This window comes from Schistocerca gregaria, chromosome 1, assembly GCF_023897955.1.
Source record: "Schistocerca gregaria isolate iqSchGreg1 chromosome 1, iqSchGreg1.2, whole genome shotgun sequence".
Classification (NCBI taxonomy): domain Eukaryota; kingdom Metazoa; phylum Arthropoda; class Insecta; order Orthoptera; family Acrididae; genus Schistocerca; species Schistocerca gregaria.
In genome coordinates, this window is record NC_064920.1 from 781481145 (window position 1) to 781495203 (window position 14059).

The window sequence follows — 14059 nt, forward strand, 5'->3', positions numbered from 1 at the left end:
CTGTAGGTAACAGCTGTTTCTTTGTGCTTCAAATACTCCAAAATAGTCAAGGCGTCGTGCACATAAGCTGCCAGCAAGTCGTAAAGAACGAAACCTGCGTATTGATCTTATGTTACGTAACTTATTACTTAGGCTAGTAACTACCTACAGCCATAGTTTCAGGGAAAAAAATCAATTTTGCATTCGAGAACTTGCAGCTTATGAGGCACGTTTATTTTCAGGAGACGGGGCAAATACTGGCGTCTCAGTGTCTGAAGTACAATCGGCACTAGCGATCTTACTACAGTATTCTGCATCAGACAACGAATACGTGTTGTGTACACCTCGCGGGATGCTTTCTGCATGTGTGTTACTGTTTTGATCTAAGTACGTGGAGTGGCCGAAAGTACCATCTTTACACGACCCGCAGTACCGTTTAGTTGCACACCAGCTCTTCTGAAAATTGAGTTGTGAAACTACGACATATAGGCAATTTACCGTTTGTTCTTCCACACTCAGTACATCTATATCCCATCAAGCAGCCATAAAAATTCGTGTGTAAATCGACTACTCAAAACAAAAGCCTTTGCTTGCTTTCCAGTCTCAGCTGTCAGTGTATAGATTTACATGACCTCAATTTGCGACCGTTCGAATCTGCACTAATGACTGCGTCTTTAAAGAAAACAGATGTTCGATAACAACAACGCCGAGTGCTTTCATGCTGAATATCCAAACTTTTAGGCGTTGGTGGGAATGTGTATCTCGCTCGGCAAGTGTTCTTTGATTCTGGTATCAAATGACATACCCATTTCGCCAAACATGTGATCACGCATATAAAATCGTCTGCTTCCAGATGACGTTCAACGATGTCTTATTGCTGCCCATTTGTGTGTAAATCGACGAGGAGTTACCACCATATGTAATGTAAGGGCCTGCAACTGAATCACTGATGAATGCGAATTATCTAAATCGTGAGCAACTTATTTTGCCGTCTTGCCGTCCTTGCGTAATTATGCAGTTGCGTCAGAGCGACCTTTGAGCAATATGATCGTACGATTTCGACAAATTTTGGTGATGGCCCCATATTTGACATGTTCGCAACAGATATGTCAGTAATGTTTATGCTACTTACATTTAATCGAAACAAGTTATTCCGCAGGTCGTTCTCCTCATACTTTTATCCAATGTTCAGTCGTAAGTTTTGAAGATGTCATTTGTTACCCAGCTGTTCTGTTCTCTCAGCCACGTGTGACAAGTATTCATTCATGGGAACCGCCCATATTTTGGCATATTCCTATTTGCCAGACAACGTATTAGTGTAAATCTTTGTTCCCTACAGGCCAAATATTTACGGACAATCCAGTCAAGAAAACTAGACAAGCTGACAGATGGAGATCGAGCACCAGCTCAGCTGAAGTGTGGGGCAAGACTTTTTGATCTGAAAACTCCATTTCCCTCAAGCAATTTACGAGAAATCAAGCCAAACGCACGTCTTAGTAGCCTGACGGGGATTTGAATTTTAAAAACACTGAATATTTCTCCACTATATTAGCAGTTGCGCCACTAACATTCCGTTCATGACTACATGAACACACTATATATCCTGGAAACAACAATTAAAAACTTTATACAATGATAGTTTTCCGGTGAATTATGCCGACAACCGCAGCAAAAAGTGCACTTTTTCGGAATAGTTTTAAATTAAGCTTTTTGACTACTAGAGCAGCATAATGTATTTAACAATCTTTTCACAAATTAACACGCTATTTTCATTGCGTACTGTAAAAGAAATCTTAACTGACGTACAACTAGCCAAAACTCTTTCTCGCTGTACGCCGATTTTCTGTTACCTCTTTACCAATCACCTGCAAGGCTGGATCAACACCGCATTACTGCTGTACGGAAATGCGATTTAATTTACGATTAAATATTATTTTCAGGTGTTCGTTCGCAACGAAAAAGTTTGACATATTACCACTGTCTGTGATACAGTTTTTCTGTGGTCATGCAAAGATATGGCGATAAGTTATCGAGTTGGCAGTGAAGATCTGATTTTCGGGTAAGAAATTTACTTTTTTGAATAATCACCTGAGGAGAAACGCACTTCGTCCCAATTTTTTTACCGTAGATATATAACATCTCTATTTGTACTCAAATTTTTCCTAAGTCATGCTTGTTTCTAGGTGGTAATATGTTTTACCTTAAATACATTATATTCATTTGTGATGTACTGGTACAGCTAGAAAGGCCGTTTCTTACATCGTGGTTTTTTTATTTATTTATTTTTTTTTTTTTTTTTTTTTTTTTTTTTTTTTTTTTTTTTTTTTTTTTGCTGTAGGTCACCACTACATCAAGTAACCTGTCAGTTCGAAACCGGTAACGGTGCTATTTGTTGAATAGACAGTGTGATTGACAGTGGCTGGATGTTTTCTTCTCTAGGGCAATCAACCTGTATTTTGTACTCAGCAGCGGCCTCAAAATGTATGGTTAATATGAGCTTCAAATATAAATCTAAAGCTAGTGATCGTGTAAATGGGTTGTTTTTTGCTGTTTTAAAGAAGTACTACAAATTTAATAAGAAATTTCCAGCTGAGATTCTTCCTGAGATCTTTATAAGGTTTCAGTAAAATCGCAACGAATTACGTAGTACACTATTCTACCGTCGAAGAAAGTGCTAGCTGTTAACACAATCCGGACCGACCGCGATTTACTCGCGTTTCCTAGAAGCTGTCTACAGATGCCATTCGCTGTGATTTATTTTAACTACTACTTGTATTTAGATGTTTAGACAGTAGTCAACGTAACAAACACGATTGTCTTCATGTACTTTTAACATTTCGATTGTAATTTGGTATTTCAAATTTATACATTTTCCCTTTGAAGTCCTTCCCACTTTTAGAGAAGTAAAAAAAGTAAAAAGAGAGAGAGGGAGGGGGGAGGAGGAAATGAACGAATCAGTTTTTTCGGAGATTTTGGATGATTATTCTGCTGTTCCTATTGGGAATGCTGATCCAGATCTGAACGATGGAATGTTTTTATGCTCCTGGGAGCGATTCCCGCGACAATGGTATAATTAGACCAGTACAGAAATTTAAGGTGGCAGTGTTTTCAGGTGACTGCGATAATAACGGTGAAGTTGATTCTGTTCTTGCGAATGATTCGTTTTGTTAGTGGTTAACTGAATGAAGACAATAAAAATCTAAACTTTGTTGTTTTTTAGTTTAATAATGTTATTTTTAATTTTTTAATTTCCAAATTATTTCACTTTCCATCAGAAAAAGTAGGAAAAACACAAAGTATATCTATTTTATATTCACGTGTTAAACAAAAGACATTGTTTAGACTATGTGGGCTGTACGCCGAGATGACGAGAGTGCGATGTGCACAAAAATAGATGACGGTAGTATTGCGTACACAAAGTATAAAAAGACAGAGCATTACCGGAGCCGTCACTTGTGCTCAGGTAATTCATGAGAAAAGGTCCCCGATGTGATTATGGCCACACGACGGGATTTAATGCGGAATGGTAGTTAGAGCTAGAGTCGTGGTACATTCCACTTCGGAAATAGTTACGGAATTCAATATTCCGAGGTCCAGAGTGTCAAGAGAGTGCCGAAAATACCCAATATCAGGCATTACTCTCACCACGGTGTAGAGTTGTTAGTGCTAACAGACAAGCAACACTGCGTGAAATAACCCCAGAAATCAATGTCGGACGTACGAGAAACGTATGTATTTGGGCAGTGTGGCGAAATGTTGCTTCAATGGGTTATGGCAGCGGACTACCAATGCGAGTGCCTTCACTAATAGTACATCGCCTCGTCACGTGAGTCCCTACTTCAGTTGGTAAGGGCCGATGGTAGGGTACGAGCATGGCGCGGCCACCAAGAAGTGACCCAGTTTTCTACAAGGCAAGCTAGTGGTGGCTCCATATGGTGTGGGCTGTGTTTACATGGAATTGAGTGGATCCTCTGGTCATTGACCATTTGCAGCCATTCAGGGATGTCATGTTCCCAAACAAAGATGGAACGATTATTGACGACAATTCGCCATGTCACAGGGCCACAATTGTTCGCGATTGGTTTGAAGAACATTCTGGACAGTTCGAGTGAATCATTTTGGCCATCCTGATCGTTCGACATGAATCCCATCGACTACGGTCGCAGGTTCGAATCCTGCCTCGGGCATGGATGTGTGTGATGTCCTTAGGTTAGTTAGGTTTAAGTAGTTCTAAGTTCTAGGGGACTAATGACCACAGCAGTTGAGTCCCATAGTGCTCAGAGCCATTTGAACCATTTGAATCCCATCGAATATTTATGGCACATAATGGAGAGGTCAGGTGGTGCACAAACCGCTGCGCCGGCAGCACTTTCACAATTATAGAACGCCATACAGGTAGCATGGCTCAATATTTCTGCTGGGGACCTCCAACGTCTTGCTGTGTCCCTGCCACATCGAGATGCCGCACTACATCAGGTAAAGGGAGATCCGACAGTTATTAGACGTTACCTGAGACTTACGTCATCTCAGTGTATATCGTATGTGAAGAAAACTCACCATTAAGTTAAATGTCAGAACATTTCTACGAATTTAAAAACAGAAAATTTCTACGAATTTAAAAACTGATGGTCAAATTTGTTTTGTATGCAATTTGCGTTTGGTGCATTTTAGGTCATACATTGCTGCATACCAAATGTAGTTAACATATCGGAAATATTTTTAACGCTGGAAGGAGAACCATATCTGCTTCCAGTTCCGAGAAAATACCTGACATTTGGTAGTTGTCCGCGACGAGGCTGGCAGCGACGTCCCACACGCGATGCTATTGCCGGCTGCTGTGTCGTCTTGTTCGTCGTATCGTCCCTGTGGGGACAGCAGTATCGCAGGGATAACCGAAGCGTCGCGTGACCTTTATTGCAACGTGTCTTATATCGTATTGCTTCAGTGAGAACCGCGCCTAATGTATGTAAGTATCATTCAATTTCTTGTTAAGATAGGCAATGGGGACAATCAGAAAGTTTACGTTTTAAATACATTTACTCGAACTAGTGCAACATTTGATTTCGAAGTCAGTGGAAGCTCGCGACCACTAATTCGCAAACGGCACGTTTGCGGATCCATCTATACAGGAACATTTTGGCTTCTCTTCTCGTGTACTTTCACCTGTGTCAGTTTACGCTACTAATTATGTTTTGCCCTGAATACAACAAATTGCACACTTTAGACACCCCTGGTACCCCGATCGGCCGCTTGTGTCACTTTTGCCTTAACCCTTCAACACTAGAACCGTCCAAAGAATATTTCTGTCTTAGAGCAAAATTTAACCCCTCTCCCTCTGTTTTAGGAGGTGGACGATGGTTCTTGACTTAGTATTTCTTACGCTAGTTCATTTAGCAATAAAAGTCAGCGCTGTCAATTGATAGCCTCAGCAAAAAATAATAAATACCTAAAACAGCCTATGTGACTCTCTCGTCACATTGAATGAACTAAGCGCAGCCGATTATTGCACATTGTTGTAGCCTTTATTGTGTCTGTTGCCGTCATGCAATTACGAAATTAGATGTGCGGCATCTGACAGTCGGGCACATGCTAAAGGAGTGCGGGAACACAATTTTACAAATCCGTCACACCGCGTAGTCGCGTCAGGGACGTCATGCCGTTCCTCACGTAAAAGATGCGGTACGGAGGTAGAAGCTCCCGATGGAACAAAGTTGGTAGTAGTAGCAGTAGTACTAATATCGTAACTCCTCCAATGGGTGGACAACGAAAAAGTTCTTCGGAATAATTCCAGTCCTCCATACATGAAAAGGTGTTGTATCAGTGATTTTTTCTCGTGAGCTTGGTATTTACTTACTGCCAAATTTATTCTCGAGCATTCAGTAATGCACTGAAACACACGGCTGCATCGAATTTTCGCAGGTGAAGAATAGTCATTCCCTTTAGGAAAGTTTCATACATTTCTTGCTATTCTCTATGTTCCGAATGCCACAGAAGAAGGAACACAAGCGGAGTTTCTTTGGTCAGAGGAATGCGGGAACACAATTTTACAAGTCCGTGACATCGCGTAGTCGCATCAGGGACATCATGCCGTTCCTCACGTTTGATTTGAACTCGACGCTGTCGGAGTGACTAAAAAGTGAGAAGTTCGCTCTCTTGTCAGATTCATAAGAAGCAGCTAAAGCATTCCTGGTCTACATATTTGTGTCTATCACTAGTTGCATCCTTCCAACTGTAGATGTCTTTCACTTCATAACCTGAAGTATGGGCTGGAACACTGGATGGCCGTGGATAAAAATTCCAAGTATAAGCTAAAGTATTTCCTGCAACTTGGAAAAGATGAAACTAGTCATGATGGTGAACGTCTTAATAAATTTGTAAAGAACAAACTCTTAGGTCCATGCCTACAAAAAGCAAATTTTACGCATGCCAACTTCACATCACTTTCACCAGCACATCTGAAAAACCGCACAAGCTGCTTGGCACAATACAACAAAATAGAAGGGGTGTACTTGATCGCCAGGGAAGAACGTAGTAATTATCAGTGCCTTGCATCCAATGTACGAACTGGAACTGACACAGTAAAATGTTACAGCGAAACTAAGTATGGAGTAGATTATGTTGACCAGATAGTCAAAAAGAATTCTCGAGTACTTAGTGGAAGCCGGCGGAAGAAGGTGGCCTCTTTGTACTTTTTATAATATTCTACATTTAGCAATTATCAATGCTTGGATAAACTACAGAGAAGCAACAAACATAAAAATAAAAGGTCACGGAGGAATTTACTGAAGATATACAAAAAGGAGGCTCAGAGCTCTGGCTATTCAGAAAGATCCATCAGATGTTAGACGAATGCCGCAGCTCCTACCAGGTATGAAAAACTCTCAAAGAAGGGGAAGTTCATATAAATGTGTATCGCGTGACAAACCAGTTTGGAAGAATTGTGTTGTTACGATTTCCTAAGTTAGCGCAAACTTCAAAGCTCTGTCAAAGACAACGATGATCTATAGGTATCTAAAGAGAATATATTTACTTGCACACACCTGTGATGTTTATTTTTGTCTAATTGTATCAGACAATTGTGACCTACTGATGGTACAGTGTGTTCTTGATTACTTGGGTAATCTTTTGTACCGAAAACTTTTGGACTTGGCTGTATTTCTATAACCGAGAAGATTATTTGATGATATTGTGAAAAAAATTGAAGTGTTTGCTTATTTAAGTTGAAGTGGATAAAAATTATTTTAAAATTTGGAAATATATTACATGATTATATTTAATGTTTCAATTCTAAACAAAACAGGCGATTTCAATTGCTTTTTCTTACAGATGGCGTTTTCGGGTGGTTCGAAAAATCCGGCGGTTGTAGTATTACGCGACACTAGTAAAGCATGAAGTATAATTACTGTCTCCTGATTTTCCACTCCATACCTCATGGTGAACTAAATAAATAATAAATTGAGCAGCTTTATTCATTATAAAGAGAACATGCTAACAAATATTTCATTTTTCTGTCGCGGGGGGGGGGGGGGGGGGGGCGAACATTTTGTCACATGAACGACAACAGTAAAGATAATTTTAATAATCACATTTCTATCTACACCAACAATAATGCAAATGTTTCTTAAAAAGCATGTTCGCCATCTCCATCCGTTAAAACATGTTTACTTAAGTCAAAAGACATCTTCGGCTCACAACTAGCAAAGGAAGTACAGGCATGGTAAAATACCACTTCGATTGAAGCCGGCCCTAAAAGCTTGTGGACGATCAAGCACAAAGTAGAAAGAATACGAAAAAATGAAGCATTATTTAAACAAATGAACTCAGTCAACGAACTATTTATTAGTGAGTGAAATGCACTGTTTTAATAGTTTGGCACATGATTTACAAACACTTTCATACGTGGCAAGTGACTGAATAGTCATAATTTGTAACACTATTTAGTTCTGAAATTAGCAAATTCAGAGTGTCTACCAGTATTGTATGTTTTGAACAGAATGCTTTTGTAACTGCTGAAATGCAGTAATTTCCCATTGTAGTTTCCTCCGCAGACTGCGTGAATTGCCAAGATGTAACAACCTCCGTTGCACTGTTGACATGCAAAGACTATACACATTAACCAGAGATTACAAATGCTGAACGAACGAAGGAGGATGTGTTTACAGTGATTAAACAGTTACGAACCACCCAATTTTTTTATCTGACCACGCGGGTGAAATGAAAATGTACATGGTCCACACGGATTTACTTTTTTATCAAATGGAAAACAATACAATTTCCCGATTAATCTTAACATGTAACCGGAAGGGGGTCATTGATTTAATTTTTGCCTTGTGGGCAGATATTCCAAAAAGTACAACATAGGTCTACTAAAAAGAAAATGCGCAAAACTTGTTAATACACTACTTAGGACACAACGCTTCCCGCGGCATGCCAGAACCACTCTTCGATTAAAATAATAGAATGATTGATAGTAAAGAAATGGGAGGACACGATGTTGGTTCATATTGATTGGGCATACATAGAATTGCGGCAGCAAGAGCTGAGTGATTCTGTTCACGATGCAATCACGCGTTCCACGTTAATATTCATTGTTAGGTTTGCTTAGCAGGATGGCAATACTCTTATCGCTCTTCACACCTGAAGGGAAAAAAACCACGCCTTACAGTGGGACAATGAAAACAAACCACTATTCTTCGCTACCGACCACAAGCATCGTTACAGCATCGTTACAAATGACTGGCATCTGAGGTAGCAGTGCGATGTGACAACGGTGAACAGAACAGGAAGTGTGACGAAGTCCATAATGTGACTGGTTGCTGCTGTGGCAACTCTCTCCAAGCATTGACTAATAACAAAACGTTGAAGTGTGTGTGTGTGTGTGTGTGTGTGTGTGTGTGTGTGTGTAGGGGGTGGGGATAAAAGTGAAGAAGTAATAAGAGCCCTCGCGGATGTATGTCCTATGCTTTGTATATCTGCAGAAGGATAACACTGACAGTTTCTGTTGACCTTGTACACTACTAGTCACATTTTTTTTTTCCTGTCATCAATAACACCATGATTCGTGCTGTCCCTGCAAATTGTGGCATACTTTTAATGTTTATAATACCACGACACAGCGATATAGAAACAAATTTGCGTACATATCCTGGATCCAATTCATTACATCATAGAACTGACCATAGGATAAGAAGTAGTAGTAGTGGTGGTACTACATTTCTGCAACAGGTGGCTCACTCCAGAACCGTTTCCAGTAATACACTCACTGTCTTTCTTTTCTCTTTCGCAAATTAATGTTATGTTGTCAGATTCTACCGGGGAGGCAGTTCTGCAGCACACAAACACAAAACAGCAGAAGAAACTCCCTGGTGCGTTCGCTAATTCCACAGGCCGTGATTCGCGCAAAATGCATTTACCAGTGCAAGTTAATAGCATTACTGATTTCCGTAAATGCAACACGAAAGTATAAATTCAAATGCCCAAGCGGCACAACAGTTTTGCAACCGAAGAAAGAACTAGAGATGACATTATCTGATCTTTCTACAACGCCGCTGGGAAATACTTTGGGTGGAGCTGTACGATGTGACATCATATCCACTTTTTTTTAATTTGCACACTGTATAAGCGCAACAGTATGGCATTATCAGCGCGGATAGTATTTTAACTAGCGATATTGGTATGATTGTCCTGGTCGTTTTTCGGATTCCTGATAGAGTCAATTAGCAGGAATACTTTGAGGACGTAGTATCGATGGCACATCCAAGGCCATATCATATGCCACAGCAAGCCACGAAACAAGAACGAAAGAGGGCAGTTGTTAGTCATGGGTGACGGCCACTGACGTCAGGATCACTGGAGGCTATCAGCATATGACTACGAAATAGTAGGTCATCGATGTTTGGTCAGTCTTCTGCAAAACACTCCGCCTTCTAATTTATGCTCTCGACGAAGGGTACGACCATTGTGTAGTACGCATATGTTCACTTTTAACTCTACCAAAGTTATGTGGATACTGCTTCATTTTACATTGCATGACTTTACAATGAGATCTTCATCCTAATTACTTACACTTGAACTGAGCAGCTACGTTATTTGCGAAGGAACCTCACTTCATGCCAAATACTGACAGCCGAATATTTGTAGTTTATTTCTAACTTCCTCTTTTACACAGTGAAAAACAACAGCTCACAACCATCTTCACGCTTAAAGATATTTCTAGTCTGACCGATCTCATCACTACGTGCACTTTTTTTTCGTACTCGTTTAACACTTAAAACTTTGGGCTGCCTTGGGATCTGATGGCCTGCACTCAGAGATGCATCACCATAAAAATTCTCCGGAAGCATACGACACAAAGCACACCAGACTTCCTGGCTAAAAGAAACGAAGAGCGCGTTTGGGCCACACAGATTTCAAGAATACTCACAAGAGACACGTGACGCAATTAAGACGGTGGTAGTACTATTAATGAGTTGAGGGCCACAGTCAGTTGCCTCTCCGTTCCAGACTTTCCGCACGCACACACACTTGTCACTGTAGTCACCCACCAGCCTCCGCACACAGACTGGCGAGGAAGCGCGGGACTACAGCCGGGACGACAAATTAGTTACTGCAACCTCCGCGAGAGGCACCACCCGCGCTCAGCTGTTCCACGACAGCCGCGAATCACTGACGTTTGCAAAACACACCCGGCAGCGACGCTTGCATCGGCACGTCCCTTTCCTTGCTGTTGTCAGCAGTCCCTCATGGCTACTACCATGAAAATTCACACCTATTACGATATCACAAAGACAGTATGAAACCATATTATGCATAAATAATAACAACCAAATATCGATGCTGCTCGGCTATCAGACAAGCATAGCAAGTGACACTTCTTTCTAAACTAGGATACCCTTTGAACGAGCGAACTACGCTTAAGCACGCAGTTCTGCTGAATAACTTTTCTTTTTTGAAGCAGCGACCAGCCTTATTTCCTTCTCTTTCTGGTCCCTGATTACTGTACGCCATACATGTATACTTCTTAATTGGGTCATAGTTTTTTTTCCATTATTTTTGCGGCCTTCAATAGGCTGCACGAATGTACGGTATATGCCTATTTCCTATAGTGAGGTCCGCAAGGCCAGCTAGTTCATTTTACACAATTGTAAAATTGACCTATCTTAATAAAAGTTTACATGTTTTTCATTTTATCCTATCACTAATGCGGCGTTACCTGTGGCCTCACTAATTAAAAAATTGCCTATCTTTCATTACGTAAAATGCGTCTCTGGTGTTATCTCATGTAAGCCTCGATTAGTTGTCTACTGTTGGTTAGCAGGTTTTAAATTGACCCCACTTTTGATGAGTCCTTTTAGTGCTATTGCTGCTAGTTATTAATTGGCATATTACTTTCTGCCAGCATAGACTGTAAGGTTTCGCTACTTTCCCCGTTGATCAGTAACGAGAACTCGTAAATAGGAGTGGTAAATGTGTATGTTTTTTTAACTGATAACTGTGGCGCGTTGTTCCACGTTGTCACTTACATATCCCCACTAAATTTAAAACTTGTTTGCCATTCATGTAAAAGAGAAGTTTCATTGCGCTTTACGGTTTATGTAATAATCGTATATCGCAGCTTCCACTCAGTTTTCCCTCGGTTCAATACGCTCCTTTACTACGCATGATGCACTTTTAACTTATTTCGTGTATTTATGTATTTGTTGTTTTTTTCTTCATTTTTAAATATAAACCAATAATTCAAATTGTGAACGGCCGGACTAGTGGCCTCGTGTTCTTCTCTCCGCCAATAGATGGCAGTACTTTTGCCACTCTGGTTTACCAATTTGCTTCTTCGTTCGCATCCGGTACTTACTCCCTGTTCTGCGCTCATAAGTAGCACACCGCGTCTAGTGCACTTCCGCAGCGGCGCTCGGGGGCCACAGCACGGTGTAAGTATCCCGGTATTATTTGTGTATTTCCCTACCCTGGCAGTCGTCCGTAGTACTGTCTGGTGCCACCTTCGTATGTACATAGGTTTCACAGCATCCCACCGAGAATCGAACCCGGGACCCCGTGCTCGGGAAGCGAGAACGCTACCGCGAGACCACGAGCTGCGGACATCTGAGATCATAGACTTGTAAAATTGTTTCCGCCATTTCCTTGACCAAAGAAGGTCCACCTATATTCCTTTGGATTCAATGACACCCCAAAAATTCAGAACATCAAGAGAGCCATCAAGCTCTCCTATCGGTAATAGTCATTCTTCACCTTCCAACGCTATACATGCCTCAGTTTCAGCGCATTTTTGAATACACTTGGGATCAGATTTGTAAATAAATAAGCGCCAAGCATTCAAAGAAAAATCACACGCCAAATGTTTAAGGTTATGGCAAAGAGCCGCAATTCTCCTAAAGAACATTTTGCTTTCCCCGCTATCTAGGAGTTCCAATACCAGTAGTAACTACAGTAGATAGGCAAAATAATGTGAACAGTGGTAGTAATGGGGTCCCTTGTTTCACGGTCAACAACGCAGGTAAGGCGCATGTTGCGCTGCGCTGTGCGGGTTCAGTACAGACTGGACATCAGTGGATGTTGTTTACGAGTTGTGGGCACTTTGTATTTGAATTCAGAGGCCGAATGACAGATCGTCGTATGCTAACACGAATTTTGTCAAAACAACACAAAACTACGGCGGCTAAAGTGACTGCAGAGTTCAACAGCCATCTGCGAGATACTGTATCTGTCTACACTGTCCGCCGAGAACTCCATAAAGTGAATATTCGTGGACAAGCTGCCATACTGAAACCATTAGTGGTGACAACCAACGCAAAGAAGCGTAAAATATGGTGTCACGAGCTAAATCCTGAGCGGCTGGTCAGTGGAAACACGTCATATGCTCCGACGAATCGACGTGTTCGTCATTTCCAACATCTGGCCGAGTTTACGTCTTGAGAACGCTAAAACAAGCCTGCAATCCTGATTGCTTGATTCCAACGGTTACGCAAGGGGGTGGAAGTGTGATGGTGTGGACAGTCATATCATGGTACTTTGCACGTCCCATCATTATTACTCTTAAAGGCCTTGTTACAGCCAACGATTATGTGAACATTTTGGGTGATCAGGTACACTGATTCAAATGCTGTTCCCCAACAATGATGGCATATTGCAGGACGATAATACACCCATTCACGCAGCCAGTACAGTACAATCGTGGTATTACGAGCATGCAACTGAGCTGCAGCGTCGTTCCTGGCCAGCACAGTTCCCAGACTTGCACATTATCGAACCCCTATGGGCAGTATTGGAGCGCAGACTCTGGAGCAGATTTCCGCCTCCCTCGTCACTACAGGAGTTAGAAGAGGTTCTGATCGAAGAGTGACAGAACATTCCACTGCAGACTATACAATCATTGTACGCCAGTATTCCGAGAAGAATTGCAGCTGTCCAACCCCTTTATTCCAACCACTTCTTAATAAACCATTCCCAAGTAAGTATAGGTGTTCACACTATTTTGCCTACCTCTTGTGCATTCCACTTCAATCCAGCAAGAGCTTCGACTTCTGTACTGGAAACCGTATTATTGACAATTTTCGTTTACCTGACTGACGACTCCTTTTTTGTAAGTGCATGGCAGAATTTTGTAACATTTAGCTGTAACTGTTCATCATCGTTACCTTGAAAAAAATACCAACTATAGCAACTTTGGCAGTACTACCAGGAACCATTGTGGCAGAAACGTCTCTATTGCATTTCTATTACGGAGACGACGTGGTTGCCCTTCGGATGAGGCAACACTGATAGATTAGTAAAATTGGTGTTATTCGTGGAAGGAACACAGCTGCAAGGAAAATTGGAAAAGCGGAAGTACATGTTCGCAGAAACGTTTTATTTCAATTTTGTTACAATAAGTAAATGTCTGTGTTTGAAACCCATGTTGTTGTTGTTGTGGTCTTCAGTCCTGAGACTGGTTTAATGCAGCTCTCCATGCTACCCTACCCTGTGCAAGCTTCTTCATCTCCCACAACTTACTGCAACCCACATCCTTCTGAATCTGCTTAGTGCATTGATCTCTCGGTCTCCCTCTACGATTTTTACCCTCCAC

At 41.3% G+C, this 14059-nt stretch overlaps 1 protein-coding gene across 7 annotated transcripts in view; it reads right to left on the reverse strand.

Moving 5' to 3' along the window:
* The window catches only part of LOC126268754 (E3 ubiquitin-protein ligase RNF19A-like), a 354985-nt gene that overhangs the window by 176797 nt on the left and 164129 nt on the right, over positions 1-14059 (reverse strand). Inside the window, exon 1 of one of the 7 annotated variants that reach the window (XM_049973937.1) lies at positions 10403-10588. The exons of the other annotated variants lie outside the window; for them this stretch is intronic. The gene's annotated coding sequence lies outside the window, so the exon portion shown is untranslated. Of the gene's footprint in view, positions 1-10402; positions 10589-14059 lie in introns of those variants that run through there. 7 annotated transcript variants of the gene reach the window in all.